This window comes from Herpailurus yagouaroundi, unplaced genomic scaffold (genome assembly GCF_014898765.1).
Source record: "Herpailurus yagouaroundi ecotype Mexico unplaced genomic scaffold, PumYag 185, whole genome shotgun sequence".
Classification (NCBI taxonomy): Eukaryota; Metazoa; Chordata; class Mammalia; order Carnivora; family Felidae; genus Herpailurus; species Herpailurus yagouaroundi.
In genome coordinates, this window is record NW_024412416.1 from 11891015 (window position 1) to 11909839 (window position 18825).

An 18825-nucleotide genomic window follows, 5' to 3' on the forward strand; every position below is an offset into this window, starting at 1 on the left:
GGGGTCCAAAGGTGATTCCAGTGCCCCTTGACTGCCCTTCCCTGGAGTAAGAGGTCACAGTAGTTTTGGAGACTAAGTTAATGATGCCTAACTGAGGAGTCTTCAGACTGAAGGGGATTCAGAATGACAGGGGGCACCCAGGAGGGTTTGGGACCCCAGCACTCTCCTCTGTGAAACGATGGGCCCGACACCACATGGGAGTCTGCATCTTGTAATTTTTAACCAACTGTCAGCACCAACAAAGAAACAACTCAGCCCATAAACCTCTGCATTGAGAGAAGACCACATGAAGCCAGTCCCTCAATTCCAAGAGATCCGCGATGTTTTGAGGGAGAGCAGAAAATCCCAACTTAAGTGTTTATAATTCGCCCCTGTAGTTGTAAACACTCAACTGTGTTACCGTTCCTTCTCTCCCCCCACCTTCTCTCTCTCTTGTGTGTGTGTGTGTGTGTGTGTGTGTGTGTGTGGTGATGATTTAAATATATCAGTAATTTTTGTATCACAGAACATTACATCTCTTTTCAGCTTTTCATTTCCAGGATAAACTAATCCAGTTTTCTGTTTGGTTTTTTTTAAAGGCCAAGGCTTTTAGCATGTCATTATGACCAGTTGTAATTTCCATTCCTGTGTGGAAAAGAGTTCAAAGCTTTTCTGTGTCCTTCATTACCTCTTTCCCAGAGGTGAAATTTAACTTAATGTTACAGCAACAATTCTGCAGGTAATGCCCCACATGCTGACTTCCCCTCTGCACATTTACCGATGAGCCACAGCTGACAGATGACCCTCTTCAGCGCCGACTGCTGATAATGGTCACGTGTGGCATGGAAATGAGGGGAATCGTTGTCATCAGGTCCTGTCTGGCTCTATCCCTTCATAGCTATGTGACCTTGAGCCTCCCTCACCTGTACAATGGGAATAAAAGTGGGCTTCAGAACTGTAGAGAAGAGAAATTGAAATGAAATCTTTTTTTTTTTTTTAAGCTTTTAAAATTTATTTTGAGAGAGAGTGAGCAAGCAAGCAGGGGAGGGGCAGAGGGAGAGAGAGGGAGAGAGAGAATCCCAAGCAGGATCCACACTGTCAGCACAAAGCCCGATGTGGGGTTCGCACCTACAGACTGTGAGATGGTGACCTGAGCTGAAACCAAGAGTCAGACGCTTAACAGACTGAGCTACCTAGGCACCCCAAAATGACATCTTTAACTGTCGGCTCCCACCTCTTCTTCGTCCTGTTCTCCTTTTCCTTTATTCTCTTTGAAATGAGAATTTCTCTACTATCGGTCTCTCTGCTTTTTTCTTTCTCTTTCTCCTCCCTCTTTCTTTCTTTCTTTCTTACTCTTACCAATGGAAACAATGCAGAGACCACAATAAATACAGCACACTGTTCCTTCCTCCTCAACGACAAGGCATTTGTTTTATTTATTTATTTTTTTTACTGGCCACCTTTCCTGATTTCTGGTCACAAGCTGGCAGTTGGCAATTGGTCATTTGTCCGTTGTTGCACAGAGAGCTACATACATGGGCTATTATGACCAGCATCTGAATCTTTATTTTCAAGCTGAGTAAAATTTTCCAATTTCCTGCCATCTAGCCTACCGGCATCCCAGCAAACCTGTGGGTTTCCTTCATTAAGGAATTTTGCAGCAAAGTCCTTTCAATCCGCTGGGAGAATTTTGCTCACTATGGTTTTCACTGAACCTTGTCCTTTTCATTCCCTCATGAAGAGACCTTATTTCCAGCTCTGCCTCCAATTCTGTTTTCACATTGGACCAGCCCCCTTTTCTGTTAGCTTTTTCACTAGGAGGGCCTAGTACTTCACTCCACGTCAAACTGTTTCCTTCATTTCAGAAAGGAAAACAGATCTTTTGTTCAAAAGTTTCTTCAGTCTCTTCCTCAAGCTTTCCCCCTGCTTTGTACTTTGTACCGAATAGCAGCTGCACCTTCTGGAACAGTCCTGAACTGTCTTCTGCTACGCAATGCGGAGAATATACTTTCTCATAATCTGAAGTTGCTGGCAGAGCAGAAAGAAACAAAAAACAAAAGCTGCATTTCAGGAACTCCATTTAGTGAAATATACTTCCTTTTGGTAGTATGCCAGCTAATTTCTTCAGCAGGCAATGATATTTTGAAAGTAAATGACTGTGGGCGAGGGGAGGGAGTCAGTGAAGGGAATCAATATACCAAATCAAGTGATGTTGTCCATTCATTCATGAAACTGTAGAAAAGAGATAAATTCACTGGTAAATGCAATGTGTTACCGTAACAATTTTGTTGCATGTTTCTCATGTACAGGAGAATAAAAACAAACAAACAAACAAACAAACAAACAAACAAACAAACAGTGTTTGATGATAAAGGAATTGCTGTAGATTACAAATACCTTACAAAGTGTGTTAAAACAAATCTAATCTCTTACAAATGCACAAAATAGACCTTATATTGAAAATTTTAAAATTTTGTAATAATTAAAACCTTGAGATTATCTCTATGTTTCCATACTTGCTCTGGAAGGGTCTTTAAATCAATTTATTAAGGTTACAAGTAGATGCATATGAATTAAAAGGGCATTTTGCATTTCCCTATATAGTTTCAACAAAGAATTCCATCAATTATCTTGTTTTTTTTCTTCTTTCCAGATTAGCAATTTATGATATAAACAATAAGTGATATGCTTTAAAACACACAAATCAGCATTAAAACAATACCCAGAACTATTGATTTTCACTTTTATGTTAACTAACTTCTATCTGAGCACCAAAGTACATTATTTTCTATTGAACAAATATTTTTGAACACCCACTATGTGCCAGAATTGTGTATGCGCTATGGGAGAATACAAAGAAATATAAAGCAGTCTCTTCCCTTGAAGAGTATTCCACATTCAGGAAGACAAGACACCCATGAAATGACTTGAAAACAACTAAAGACTTCTTTATAAGAAATAAAATTGTTTATGTATCATGTAGTTTCAAAACATGACCAAAATCAATGTTCACATTTAAAAAATTCAAGAAGGTACAAGAGTATAGTGAAAAGTAACTTTCCCTTCTCCCCCTCACCCAGATCTTTCCTAAAGTCCATCTCTGTTAAGAGTTCCTTGTGTATACTTCCAGTGTTGGTATAAGCAGATACAAGCGTATGTAAGCTTATGTATAATCACATACATCTATTTACACAAATCTCGGCCCATATTTTAAAGAAGATTAATCTATGGGACGCCTGGGTAGCTCAGTCAGTTGAGCGTCTGACTTCCGCTCAGGTCATGATCTCGCCATTAATGAGTTCAAGCCTCGCATGGGGCTCTGTGCTGACAGCTCAGAGCCTGGAGCCTGCTTCAGATTCTGTGACTCCCTCCCTCTCTCTGCCCCTCCCCAACTCGCATTCTGTCAGTTTCTCTCTCTCTCAAAAATAAACATTAAAAAAAAATTTTTTTAAAAGATTAATCTAGAACAACTAGCCACTGTTTAGCAATCTCAGGATATGATCACATAGTAGGCACTCAATAATTATTTGGATGGCTAAATGAGAATGGCATTCCTCTTTGGTAGGACATTTCAATTTCTAACTATTTGAAATAATGGTGTGTGAAACATTTTTGTGATCCAACCCTTCCTTAGGTAGATTTTCAGAAGGCGAATTACTAGGTCAAGTCTTTTAGGTCTTACCAAATTGTGTTCCAATAGCTGTTTACCCCCATCAGGACCATCATGGTTATTTAATTTTTTTCCATCTTTGTTAATTTGGTAGATGAAAAGTGCAATCTCATCATTGCTTCAGTTTGCATTTCTTGGAATTAGTGAAGCTGGACATTTTCCCAAATGTTTGCCGGTCATTTCTATTACCTGTTTTTGAGAAATGTGTGGTAGGATCCTTTGCATATTTAACTATCGAGGTTTTTCTTACTGAAGGTTATGAGCTCTTTAAATATTAAAACTGTTAATTCTGTTCCTCATTATTAATAAATAGTTCCCCTCATCTACTGTTTGCCTTTTGAGTTTTGATTTAATTAGCTTATTTTTGGCCCAGAAGATATACATTTTTATCTGTTCACTGCTATCCATTGAGTCATTCATAATTCATTTCATTACCTTTGAGGCTAGAATAACCTACTTATTGCATCCTTTCAAGAACTGTGTAGAGACAGAAGGAAAGTCCACCTTACAGACAGAAGGAAAGTTCACCTTACAGTAATAATAGCCTGTCAATAGGGCAATTTTCTAAGGATTCATCTGTAGAGGTTGAGAATTCATTCTCTTTTTTTGGATCTGATATATGTGGATTTAAGAAAACATCTTAGACATCCTTTTTGGGATGGCACCTTATTGGTGCCATTTCCAGGTGGGAAGCGAATCATTTGAAGTTGTCGAGAGCTGTTATCTTTCTTCTCTCTTTCCCTACTACCCAGAGTGGAAAATTGCTAAAGATTGGGTTTCTAACTTCTCAATGTATTCATCTCAAATTCTTTATTCAGACAACTCAACCTGTTCTCTTGGCCACCATTAAGAATAAATCTGAATATATCAGTCAGAGTCCTTCCAAGAAATAGAATCAATAGGAATCATCATCATCATCATCATCATCACCATCATCATCATCATCTCTCTTTCTAGAGAGGCTTATTTTAAGGAATCGGCTCATGTGATTGGTTGGGGTGGTTAGCAAGTCTAAAATCCAGACAGGATTTCCATGTTACAGTCTTGAGGCAGAATTCCTTCTTTTCTAGGAAACCTCAGTTTTTGCTCTTAAGAGCTTCAACTGACTTGAAGAGGCATTATTGAGAGTAGTCTTTATTACTTAAGGTCAACTCACTGTAAATGCTAATTAAATCTACAAAAAACGTTCACAGCAACATCTGGACTAGTGTTTGATCAAACAACTGGGCGCCATAACCTGGCCAAGCTGACACATGAAATTAATCTTCACACTGAATCTTCCCACTGGGTGGATTTCTTTCTCAGATCGTGCTTCTGTGATCCCATAAGCTTGTTTGTGAGTATGTAGTCTCCTAGGTTTTATTAAATATATTATAAGATACTGATAGTTCATTTATGAATACAATGATTGTCAGAATGTTTCTATGGCTGGTTAACTGGCTGTACAAAAGTACTGCTCCAAAATTTGGATTGAAGGGAATCCCATTCTAGAAATTAGGAATACATTATATATAGCTTGGACAACATGGTCATTGGACAGTTTCAGATCTAGTAGGACATGTGATAAGAGGAACTGTTGAGTGCGCAGTTGTGTACCCATTGTCTGGGGTGTTATGGAGGCCTGGGCTAAAACATCAGCTCTGCACCTGCTTAATAGTCGAGACAACAAGGCAAGACCTGGGAAAGGGAGGCTGGAAGCATTAGTTGGCTGGGATGCCACCAGTTCAGAGGAAGAATATGGAGCCAGATGTGATAGCCTGTGATGGCAACCAGTCAGGTCCTGGGAGAGTGAGCGGCGGGAGCTCCTGCATCCTGGCAATGGGAATGGAATTATGTATGTAGCTGTTGCTGAGCTGGTAATGAAGAGGAGCCTATATATGAGGATCACAGTAGAGTGAGACAAAGGACTCTCTACCACCAGCACTGGTGCTGGGGCAAGGGGACAGTCCTGTTCACAGGGACTTGTGTGGATAGAAGAAGCAAAGCTGGGCCTGCTTCTCACTCAAGCTGTTCAATAGGATACGCCAGTCCTCAGTCTCTCGGAGACACACGGTCTTGGGATTAAACGGTCACAAACACCTCCTGAGAAATGAATCTGACATTCAGAGTGGGTAGGTCTCTCGCACAATGTCATGTAGATATCTGTTAAGATAAATGTCTTCATATGTGTTATTGGTTGAACTATGTCCATCCCCCCCTAAGTTCATATGTCAAAATCTTAACCTCTGGAATCTTAGAATGAGGCCATTTCATTGCAGATGTCATTAGTTAAGATGAGGTCCTACTGGAGTAGGGTGGGCCACTAATCCAATATGACTGGTGTGCTTATAAAAAGCGGATAGGATGCCTGGGTGGCTCAGTCGGTTAAGCATCCCACTCTTGGTTTCGGCTCAGGTCATGATCTCATGGTTCATGACTTTGGGCCCTGCATCGGGCTCTGTGCTGACAGCGAGGAGCCTGCTTGGGATTCTCACTCCCTTTCTCCCTCCTCCTCCCCCACTCATGCTCTCTCAAGGTAAATAAACTTTAAAAAAAAGGGGAGGGGATCTAGGACACAGACATTGCACACAGGGAGAATGCCATCTGAAGGTGATGTAGAGATTGGAGTGATGCTTCTAGAAGCCAAGAAACAACAAAGATGCCAGCAACCACCAGAGGCTAGTGGAGAGGTGTGGAACAGATTTTTCTAATAATCTTCCAAAGGAACCAACCTCCACCAACACTTTTTTTTTTTTTAAGTTTACTTATTTTGAGAGAGCGTGAGAGGGGCAGAGAGAGACAGAGAGAGAAAATCCCAAGCAGGTTCCACATAGCACAGAGCCTGATGAGGGGATGGATCCCATGAACTGGGTGTGAGATCATCACCTGAGCCAAAACTGACTAAGCAAGCCACCCAGGTGCCCTGAGAAGTTCTTATAATTTAACAAAAATGGTGGCATGAAAATTCAGACTCTGAATATATATCTATCCTATAAAGAGACCAAAAGATTTCTCAATAAGATAATTTAAAGGTGTACATAACTTTCCATTTATCCATTCACCAAGTAAAGATGTTTAAAATGCCCACAAAACTTTGAGAATCACCGAGTTAGAATCACAATACAGGATTATTCAGAAGTTTCAGAGACTTTCTTTGTAAGGGGAGCAGGAAACCAACATTCAAGTTTCTGAACAACCCATCCTAAGACTAAATTATATTTGTTTGGTCTTTATTTTCATGAGCATTTTTTCAATAACAGTTATTTAAAAAGTTATTTTTTATGTTCTATTTTTATTTTTGAGAGAGAGACAGAGTGCGGGGGGGGGGGGGGGGGGGGGGCGGCGGGGGGTAGAGAGAGAGGGAGACACAGAAACCGAAGCGGCTCCAGGCTCTGAGTTGTCAGCACACAGCCCCATGAGGGGCTTGAACTCACAAACCATGAGATCATGACTTGAGCTGAAGTTGGACCATCAACTGACTAAGCCACCCATGTGCCCTGCAATAATAGCTATTTTAAAACTTACACTGAAATTTCATTTGAATGAGCTGAAATTTTTTTTTATTGAAGTGTAGTTGACATATTTTATTATATTGGTTTCAGATGAACAACATGGTGATTCAAGATTTATATACATTACGAAGTGATCACTGCAGTAAATCTAGCTACCATGTGTTATCATACTAAGTTGTTATGTATTATTGACTATATTCCTCTATGCTGTACATTATATCCCGGTATCTTATTTATTTTATAACTGGAAGTCTATACCTTTTGATCCCCTGCCCTTATTTTGCCCATCCCCCAATTCCCTCTCACCTCTGGCAACCACCATATTGTTTTCTGCATCCATGAGCCTATCTCTGTTTTGTTTCATGTATAAGTAAATCAGATGGTATTTGTCTTTCTCTGACTTTTTTCACTTTAGATCCATCCAAATTGTCACAAATAGCAAAATCATTCTTTTTTTCGACTAATATTCCATTGTGTATACATACACACACACACACACACACACACACACACACACACACACACACCATATTTTCATTCATTGATGGACACTTAGTTTGTTTCCGTATCTTAACTATTGTAAATAATGTTGCAATGAACATGGGTATGTACACATCTTTTCAAAGTGATATTTTCATTTACTTAGGGTAAATACCTAGAAGTAGGATTGCTAGGTCATATTGTAGTCCTATTTTTCAGTTTTTGAGGAACTTCCATACTGTTTTCCACAGTGGCTGCAGTGTTTTACATTCCCAACTGTGCACAAAGATTCACTTTTCTACACATACCCACCAACACTTGTAATTTTTTGTCTTTTTGATAATAGCCATTCTAAGATGTGTGAGGTGATACCACTTTGTGGTTTTGATTTGTGGAGAAGTTCATTTTAGTTAAGCTTATTTTTTTAAAACACACTGGAATTTGTTTTTACAGATTGAAGGAGTAAGTGTCTTTCCATATGTTCATCAACAGCAATTACCCAAGAAGAGCCTTGTTCCCTAGATCTCTGGATAGAGAGACATTTAATGTTTTCTATCACCCCACAGAATAATATGAAAGACACAACACTGATGCAAATACAAACACAAAATTAAAGGGAAGAGTTTCTTGGTGAAATCTATTGATGGAAAAGTTAAAGTTTCAAAGTAAAATTTGAAGTTATGTTTTTTTCTGCTTTTTTTTTTTTTTTTTTTGCTTTTGGTTTTGTTTTGTTTTTGTCTTTGTCTTTGAAACAGCACATGGTCATAAGTAGTCAATCACAGTCATAATGCTCAAGTCAAAGGTAATTTGAACCATTCAAGGCTACCTTGGAAGTTTTGGCCTATTCTGTCATCCTGTAAAATCCAAGGAAGGACTTTTGGTTTGAGCACTGTTTAGGGACCAGAAATGAGAAGTCACTTCAGTTTGGTTATTTACTTTTCCATCTGAAAATGGAATACATTACTGACAATCTGACAGAAAGAAAAGGAGGGGAAATATTTGTAGAGTATTTCAAAGTTAATGCATACCTTTTAAATTTAATATATTTTTTAAGTAATTCTTTTTTTAAATGTTTATTTATTTTTGAGAGAGAGAGAGAAAGAGAGAAAGCACGAGTGGTAGAGGAGCAGAGAGAGAGGGAGACACAGAATCCAAAGCAGGCTCCAGGCTCCGAGCTGTCAGCATAGAGCCCCATGCTGGACTCTAACTCACGGACCACGAGATCATGACCTGAGCAGAAGTTGGACGCTTAACTGACTGAGCCACCCAGGAGCCCCTAAACTTATTATCTAATTAGATAAGCTACATGTTGTTTTAGTGCACTTTTCATAAAAATAATTCTATTGCAAATATTTTCTTCATAGACTAATTGCATTTTGAGCTCAAGATAATCTTAGTTGTAGTCACTAAAGATGATGGCTCACATGAAAATATTTAGATGATGAGAAAAACTCCACCAAATTTATTTATGTTACATGCCTGAAAAGGAATGGCCATTGAATAATATGTTTTGATATTCAAAAGCACCCAAATTCCCTGGAAAGTTAGGAAACTGAGAAAATAAAAGGAAATTATGTAAAAGATGGTTGCAGGCAACATTCAGGAGACTGACCAGGTTTTTCACCAATCATCCTAGTACTGTGCCCAGAAAAAAGTCAGCCGACAGAGTTACTAAAGCAGCATGATCTTAAGATTTCCTTGTCTTGTGGGTCCCCAAGACCTTTCTCAACTTCAATAACTTGCTAGGAGGACTCGTAGAACCCAGTATAAATGGTACCAAACAAAATCAGCAAAGAGAAAAGCCTCTCAAGTTGGCTCAGACCCCACTTCACCAACAGTGCCTCTATCATAGATAGAAATCATTTCTGCTGGGGTTTGTTTTGTTTTGTTTCCACCCTCTTGTGTTGACTTGGCCCCATCTCTTTCAAGGCTAAACGCAGAAACATCACCTCTGTTCCACCACCCACGTCTCTCCTTCCCTCTGTCTCCTCCCCCAGTAACATTAGCTGAGTCTCAGGGCATGTAAGACACAGCAGGCACTGTTCTAAGGACTTTATGTATTTACTCTACTAATCCTCACAGCCGCCCAATAAGTTGGGTGTTATTACCTCCATTTTACACAAGAGAAAATGGAGGCACAGAAGGTTAAGCAACCTCTCAAGGTCTTGCAGCCTCCATTCAAAGGCGCACAGTCTGGCTCCAGATCCAAGTTCTCAGCTCCTGTGTTGACACTGCCTCTCAGAATAACTTACCCTGGGGCACAAGGCAGGCCCCCGTGGCCCTACCGGACCCACAGAAACACGGGAACACTAGAGAATCAAAGCCAATCCTCTGCTAACTGAAACCCTCTCCTTACAGGCTTTTCCAAATCTCCTGAATAGCCTTGATTCATGTTCTCAACAGTGACTAAACGAACCACAAAATCCTGTGCCTCATGAACTCTTAAAAAGCAGAGACAACAATGTGAATGTATGTTTTAAAATGATTAAAGGTGGTAAATCTTACCTTATATGTAGCTTACCACAATTTGTACAAAGCAGATATAATTTCGGGCAAAGGACTTTTGGCATGTCTGTGCATTTTAGTGTGTCACAGATACCCCTTCTTCGTGCATCTAAGTAATCTTTGGGGGAAAGATGCTCTACTTTTGTTTGCTTGACTCTCTGGGCTGATCCTGCGAGCTCCCAGATCAAGCTGTGTTTGCTAATCCCTGCTCAAAGTGCAAGCCTGAAGATAAGCCAGTGCTAATTATTATCCCTTTCTGTGTATGTAACACAATGCTGCTTTAAAAGTGTTCTTTTCCTACATTAACTCCTCAGACTTTCATAGTTAACTGTCCTGCAAAGAAACCGCAGCAGATATAATCATCTATATTGTATGGCAGAGGAAGTTGTGAGGGCGATGCCCTGGGAAACCCAGGTCTTGAAGCTTGTAAATGGCAGAGGTGAGGTCAGAGCCTGGAGCCAGCTTCGGATTCTGTGTCTGCCTCTCTCTCTCTGCCCCTCCCCCGCTCACACTCTGTTTCTCTCTCTCTCTCTCTCTCTCTCTCTTTCTCTCTCTCTCTCTCTCAAAAATAAATCAACATTAAAACAAATTTAAGAAAAAGAAAAAGAGAAAGAAGCAAAGACTTTTCAGTAACCAGAGTCCCTTTTCTCAAATTCTAGAATTCCAAGAGGGCTGAGATTAGGGTGACACAAGTGAGGCACTTGCCTTGGGCACAAAATGTAAGAGGCACTAAATCAAGACAAAGAATGTTTTAAGGTAGTATCTTTAAAAGTTTAAAATTAATATTCAAATATCCCTGCTGAACAAAATATCAAAATTTTAAATGAAGGCCAGCTGCTTGCTTATTTCACAACCCTGCATTTTTGGGCAACGGGAATGGTTGTTTCCTATTAGCTTCAGGTTCCCAGACACCTGGGGCCGTCTCCTCCTTGTCCGGTGTATTTGTGAGGGTTGCCAAGGGTGTGCAGACAGACTGAGTGATGCAGGATTCTCTATGGAGTCATGATTTTTTTTTTTTTTTTTTAGTTGTAGAGGAAGTTCAGAACTGGGCTGGGGTCAGATGACCAGAGAATGGCTAAGTTCAGGTTGGATCCCAAAGTTCATGGTGCCATGGCCCCTGTGCTTTGCTTGCTGCTATGTTGCCTCTATCCACTCTGTCTTCCTAGTGCCTATACCTAGCAAGGAGAAAACACACGTAAAGGAATCACTCTCCTGCACACTGGAAATTAAAAGAGCCTAAATAAAGTCCAAAGGAGTGCTCGGGATGGAGGTATTTCTGGTTGGCCAGTCATGGGCTATTGCATAACATGACAGCAATTCCAGTGATTGTATCAGAGAGCTGGGGGCAAGATCTATTTTTCACTACCCACACACAGGGTGTGCCCTACTTTTAAGGAGCTCTGATAAGTGGAAACCTATATTTACATTAAAAGTACATTAAGTTGTGATGATTTACTTTGGCTAAATCATGATGAAGCCCATCCGATATCAAGTTCTCCAAATCTATTAAATGGAATTTGATTTATGGTTGGTGGGTATTTTGATGACCTGTTGGGTAATTTTATTGTAGCAAATCTTCAATCAGCTGTTATTTGAGCATCTACAGTTGTGCAGTGGTAAACAAAATAAAGTCTGAGTCAAGGTCTCTACCTCCGGTAAAGCCACGTGGAGTCTACTTAGGGAGATATGAGCCGTATACCCAAATAGACAAATATTAACTTATGATAAGGGCTACCTGAATACTGAATAGCATAGCCATTAACTCATAGAAATTCCAAGGAGGAAAAGCAATCACTTTGGAAGAGAGAAAACAGAACGGTTTGGCATGAACTGATTCTGTAGGATGGGTACCTAGTTGGAAATGTGAGCAGTGCAGATTTGAGGTCTACGGGGAGGGCTGTGCAAAGGTAAGGGGCCGTCAGGTGCCAGACAAGATCACGTGAGAGTGATACCATCAGTCCTGCCGAATAGCAGCTGTATCAAGCTGGCAGAACACCAATCTTAGACCTGAAAGTGGTCTCCTCTCTCACAGGACAGCTGTAAATGGATGAGATGTTCCAGGGAACTGATCAAGACCAGCTCCTGGGGGCTGTCTTCATGAGAAGAGCCAGGGGAGAGCAGGAAGGCAACCGAGAAGGTGATTGAGAAGAAATGGTAAAGCAGTCAGAAGAAAGCAAAGAGTGTGCAAAGTCAGAAAGGGCCAGGCCCCAAGAGCTATAGGAGGTGAGTGGTCAGTGTGAGGTGCAGGAGAAAGGCCAAGAAACGTTTGAGACTGTGGGTCATAGTTTTATGGAAGGGGTTTCCTGGTGGCATGGCTTCCCGAGGACTGTACTGGTCTGTGTGACATGAACATGCCCTTGATCCTGCAACCTTTTTGTTTGTTTGTGCCTTCGGCTAAGGGAGAAGAGATTGGCTTATTGTGCACATGTAACATTCAGCCACAACTGAGAACAGAGTTAACCCAGGATGTCACAGGTCCAAGGCAAAGGACCAAAGAGGACTGTTTAGGTATGAACAAGGAGAGTCTCTCAAAGATGGTTACTGTGATCAGATGGCAATGGATGTTCTAGATCCATTAGACAGGTTCTAGACAGTAGGCATGGTGTCCAACATTTGGCATCAGCATCCCTAACCTATGGCTTTCTTTGTTTCTGCTCCTGGAGTTTCCACGGGTGCACAAGCTAGTGGCTTATGTGGACCTCTGCTTCGTCTCTCTTCTTTTTCACTTTAGGCTGCACATTGGCTCTCATGGTGTGGAGGTTTCTAAGAAGATGGCCTTAAGGCCAAGAGCTTCAAGCCAACTGTGTTAGTCTAATTCATTTTAGTGGTGTGTTCCTTACAATAAAATGTGGAATATCTTTGGAAGGACACTAAAATCTGGGATGTCTTTAGAAGGAGTTAGGAAAATAGTTACATAAACTGCTTTCCCAGAGGGGTACTGGGTAAATGGGAACAGAGATGGGGAGTTTTCATTGTGTACCCTTTTGTACTCTTTGAATTTTGAACCAGGTGTTAACTGTTAAAAAAACTCAGGGGCACCTGGGTGGCTCAGTCGGTTGAGCATCCGACTTCAGCTCAGGTCATGATCTCACTGCTTGGCGGGTGAGTTCGAACTCCACATCTGGCTTGCTGCTGTCAAGGCAGAGCCTGTTTTGGATCCTCTGTCCCTCTCTCTCTCTCTCTCTCTCTGCCCCTCCCCCATGCATGTTCTCTTGCTCTCTCTCTGTCTCTCTCAGTCTCTTTCTCTCAAAAATGAATAAACATTAAAAAAACCTAAAAATTAAAAAAAATCAAAGACTAGAACATGTGTGCCAGGAAAAAAAAAAAAGGAATAAAATAAGAACAAACGTTTTAAGATTAAAATCTTCACAGGATGCTCCATCAAAAATAAGCAAACAGGCAAACTCTTCTGCCATTTAAAGAAGTGGCCTTGTTAAGGTATAGCTGACACATGGTAGCTTGCACATGTTGAAAGTGTACAATTTGGGAAGTTTCGACATGCATTTCCTTCTGTGAAACAATCAGCATAATAAAGATAATGAACCTATTCACTACCTTTGGAAGTTTTCTCATATCCTTTGAAATCCCTGCCTCCTACCTTTCCCCACCTTGTCTCCCATCCCCAGGCCACCAAAGCACTGATCTGCTTGCTATTGGTTTGAATTTTCTCAATGTTTATATAAATGGAATTATATAGTATGTACTTTTGTGTCAGGCTTCTTTTACTCAAGCAAAGTTATTATTATTTTAGAGATTTTATTTTTAAGTAATCTCTGCACTCGATGTGGAGGTTGAACCCACAATCCCAAGATCAAGAGTCGCGCGCTCTACCCACTGAGCCAGTCAGGCGCCCCAGTCAAACTAACTTAGGTTTGAGATTCATCCATGTTGCATGTATCAGTAGTTCATTTATTAAAAGTCGTTGAGTAGTATTTCATTTCACAGATACACCATTTGAGCAAATAAGAGTAGGGGTCATATGCTAAGTATGTTTAACTGTAAAAGAAACCTTTTTTGAAGTGCTGGTACCATTTTGCATTTTCGCCAACAAAATGGGAAGGAGAGTTACACTTGGCCCACATCCTCACCCCCTGACAGGACTTCTCAACTTTCTACTACGTGCATAGTAGTATCTCATTTTTAAAAATTTTTTTAAATTAATTATTGTGTTTTTTTTTTTTTTTTTGAGAGAGAGAGAGAGAGAGAGAGAGAGCGAGCAGGGGAAGGGGCAGACAGAGAAGGAGACACAGAATCTGAAGCAGGCTCCAGGCTCTGAGCTGTCAGCACAGAGCCCAATGTGGGGCTCGAACCCACGAACAGTGAGATCATGGCCTGAGCCAAAGTTGGACGCTTAACTGACTGAGCCACCCAGCGCCCCATCTCATTTTGGTTTTAATTAGGATTTCCTTAATAACTAAGGATACTGAAGATCTTTTCATGTGTTGTTTTTAAATGTTTATTTATTTTTGAGAGAGAGAGAGAGACAGAGAGAGAGAGAGAGGGAGAGAGAGAGAGGAAGACAGTGGGGGAGGGGCAGAGACAGAGGGGGACAGAGGATCTGAATTTTCATGAACTGGGAGATCATGACTTGTGCTGAAGTCGGACACTCAGGTGACTGAGCCACCCAGGGGCCCCAGATCTTTTCAATTGCTTATTAAACCGTCTGTATATCCTCCTTGGTGAATGGTCTCTTCAAATATTTTGCCCAGGGGTGCCTGAGTGGCTCAGTTGATTAAGTGTTGGACTTTGACTCAGGTCATGATCTCACAGTTCATAGGTTTGAGCCCCACCTCAGGCTCTGTGCTGACAGCTTGGAGCCTGGTGCCTGCTTCAGATTCTGTGTCTCCCTCTCTCTCTGCCACTTCCCTGCTTATACTGTCTCTCTCTCTCTCTCTCTCAAAAATGAATAAATATTAAAAAAACAAATATTTTGCCATTTACAAATATTTGTTTGTGATTACTGAATATTGAGAGTTCTTTATTCTGAATAAAAGACTTATTGCATATATATTGACAAATATTTTGTCCCCATCTGTTGCATGTCTTTTCATTTTCTTAGTATTTTGAAAGAAATTCAAGACTTTTTAATGTTTATGAAGTCAAGCTGGTGTGGTAGCCAGCCTTCAAGATGGCCCCAGTGACACTCCCCGAGTCTGGTATTCCTGCTCTCCTCTGGTCTCCCTCATACAGAACACGGCTCATCTGTGTAATCAGGATGTGTGGCATCTGAGGCTAGATCATAACAGACATTACAAGTGCTGCCTTCTACCTCTGCTCTCTCTTGAATGACTCACTCTGAGGGAAGCTAGCTACCCTATTGTGAAGACACTCAGACAGCCCTATGTGAGATCCATCTGGCAAGGAACTGAGGCCTCCTGCAAACAGCTTTGTGAGTGAACCATCTTGGAAGAGGATCCACCAGCCCCAGTCAAGCCTTCAGCTGACGTCGTGACTACAACCTCATGGGAGACCCGGAGACAGAATCACAAAGCTAGGCTGCTCTGATTACTGACCTACAGAAACCGTGTGAGATAATACATGTACATTATTGTTTCAGCCACAAAGTTTTGTGGTGATTTTTTAACATACTGTAGATAACAGTGGGTTTCTATCTTTTGTAATAGAAAAACTGATGATTAATACCCGTTTTGTGTTTTTTAATGACGAGTCTCTGGGGATGGGATGAGACCTTGGGATGATCTTTCACTTGGTGATAACTACCATGAAAACTTCCTACAAATAGGCTGAGTCCTTTATTTCTTATGATGTTCTCTCCTCCTTGGTCCCCAACCCATTCCTGTGACTTCTCTCCTTAACAGTCTATAGCCAACTGATTTGGGCAAATGTGATGGTGGCAGAAGACGTTGGACAGAAAGTCAGCTTGGGCAAAATCAGGGGTTTTGACGCTTGCAATAATTCCTAGCTCACCCATCTCACAAGGCTAGCGTTCCTGAAACACTATCGATTTCAGTATAAAACAAGTTTCTTCTTGCCTTAGGTCTTTTTCAGTGGCTTTTCTCTCCTGGTTGGATCATTATTTTAAAAATTATCACTAACATAATTGAATTATAACAAAATTATCATATGAGGGTTTAAGAAACACAACAGACGAACACAGGGGAAGGGAAGGAAAAATAAGCTACAAGCAGAGAGGGAGGCAAACCATGACAGTTAAATACGGAGAACAAACTGAGAGTTGCTGGAGGGGAGGTGGGTGGGGGGCTGGGCTAAATGGGCGACTGGCATTAAGGAGGGCTTGTTGGGATGAGCCCTGGGTGTTGTATGTAAGTGATGAATCACTAAATTCTACTCCTGAAACCTACATACTACACTCTATGTTAACTAACTTGAATTTAAATAAATAAATAAAATTACCATCTGAAATGTTCTTACATACTGAAGAGTAAATAAAGAGTATATTACCTACAGGTAAATAATACCCAAAGGCACACCCTGTCCCCACAGCCCAGCTTAAGAAATAAACTGTTAACAGTACACTTGCAGCCTCCTGGGTTCCCCTTCATGACTGTGCCCCTCCCCCACCAGAGGTTACCCATTCCCCTGAGTTTTGAGTTAGGGTCAGTTGTTCTCTTGCTTTTATTTATAGTTGAAAAAAAAATCAGCCATACAGGTCTCCCTAAATAGTTATGATTTAGTTTTGAAAAGCCGAGTAGCAAGCACACACCTTGCTGTAATAACGCCAGCATCAGACGAAGGCGCCTCCAAGACAAAGGGAATGATCCCTAGGTTAGAGTCTGAATTCAGCTTCTCTGGGAATTTACCAGAACTTCTCCCAGGCAATGTCATGAGTGAATCCTGGGGAAAACCGAGTGCAGCACAGTTAGGGCACGGGTAGGGCAATAGTAGGAAGCAGGTGTTAGATGTGTGGCTGTTATGTGGCCGGGGGAGTGTGCCACTCTTGTTTTTATCTGCTTCTAAGCTCGCCATAGCCTAGAAGTATGTCAAAGGAGATCGCTTCTGTGGGGGAAGACATGAGTCCTCCGGTGATCTAGGTGGCAAGGCTTATGAGGGGGAGAAACACTTCTCGATACATGGTCCAAGATAGGTCGAGGAACAGTAGAATCTGGGTCAGGTGCACGTGTGGATTTAGTCCTCAGGTGAAAAGGAGGGAACGATGGGTGGGAGCCCGTGGATGAAGCCATCCTCAACATGTCTGTCTCTTGGGTTATACTGTTCCAGCTCTGACTGGTGGCCATCTGGAGCACAGTTGACATCCTGGAATCTCTCTGTACCATCCACCTGGGGACTGTTTGCTTGCTTTCTGCAATGGATCTCCTCTGTCCTTGATCCTATTGCTTCCTCTTTCTTGGTTTAGTGCCCTGTGGACTCCATTCTCTAGCAGCTCTTTGAAAAAGCATGCCTGGCAGGTAAAATTTTTTGAGATTTTACATGAAAATCACCTTAATTCTATTCTCATAGTTACTAAATGATTTGGATAGGCAAAGAATTTTAAGTTGAAAATCATTTCCCCTTAGCATTTTTTTAATGTTTGTTTATTTTTGAGAGAGAGAGAGAGAGAGAGAGAGAGAGAGAGAGATAGCGTGCACACGAATGGAGGAGGGGCAGAGAGAGAGGGAGACACAGAATCTGAAGCAGGCTCCAGGCTCTGAGCTGTCAGCACAGACACCAACACGCAGGGTTCAAACTCACAACCGGGAGATCATGACCTGAGCCAAAGTTGGATGCTTAACTGACTGAGCCACACAGTCAGGTACTCTCCCTTAGCAGTTTGAAGATGTTACTTGAATATCTTCTTGATTCCAGTGATGCTATTGAGAACTCCAGGGGCACCTGGGTAGTTCAGTCCGTTAAGTGTCTGACTTTGGCTCAGGTCATGACCTCACAGTTCCCGAGTTCAAGCCCCACATCCAGCTGGCTGCTGTCAGCACAGAGCCTACTTCAGATCCCCCACCTCCCAAAAATAAATAAAACATTAAATTTAAAAAAAAAAAGAACTCCAAAACTGTTAGATTTCTTGTCCTTTGTATGTGACTTTTTTTTTCTCTTGAAGCTGGTAGAATCTTTTCTTCATCCCCTGTATTTTACAATTTCACAATGATGGGCCTTGGTGTGTGTTTGCATTCATCTGTTGGTCTTTTTCTTGATAAACATTTTCTATCTGGAACTTGTATCCTTCACTTGTAGGAAATTTTCTTGAATTATTTAATTGATGATTCTTTGGGTTCATTATCTTTTTTCTTTTTCTTTTTCTGGAGTTTCTTTTTTTAAAAAAAATTTTTTTTTTCAACGTTTATTTTATTTTTGGGACAGAGAGAGACAGAGCATGAACGGGGGAGGGGCAGAGAGAGAGAGGGAGACACAGAATCGGAAACAGGCTCCAGGCTCTGAGCCATCAGCCCAGAGCCCGACGCGGGGCTTGAACTCACGGACCGCGAGATCGTGACCTGGCTGAAGTCGGACGCTTAATCGACTGTGCCACCCAGGCGCTCTTTTTCTGGAGTTTCTATTATTCAGATGTTGAACCTACATGACTTGGCCTCTAATTTTCTCTCCTATTGTCCATCTCTACCTTTTTGTTTTACTTTCTGTGAATTTTCTCCAATCTTATTCTTTCTATTGAGTTTTCTGTTTCTGACATACCATTTTTTATTTCCGAGAATTCTTTTTGTTTCTTTGATTTTTTTTTTTTTTTTTTTTTTGAGAGAGAGAGAAATGGTG

At 41.1% G+C, this 18825-nt stretch overlaps 2 long non-coding RNA genes across 2 annotated transcripts in view; one reads left to right on the top strand and one right to left on the bottom strand.

Moving 5' to 3' along the window:
- The window catches only part of LOC121042443 (uncharacterized), a 39921-nt gene extending 24154 nt beyond the window's left edge, over positions 1-15767 (top strand). Inside the window, exon 3 of the long non-coding RNA XR_005796200.1 lies at positions 15185-15767. This is a non-coding gene — a long non-coding RNA (uncharacterized LOC121042443). The remainder of the gene's footprint in view (positions 1-15184) is intronic.
- Positions 1381-10302, bottom strand: LOC121042444 (uncharacterized). The gene is made up of 2 exons (XR_005796201.1): positions 10126-10302; positions 1381-2211 (listed from the first exon to the last, which is right to left on the bottom strand). It is a non-coding gene; the product is annotated as an uncharacterized LOC121042444 (long non-coding RNA).
- Positions 15768-18825: the final 3058 nt, after the last annotated feature.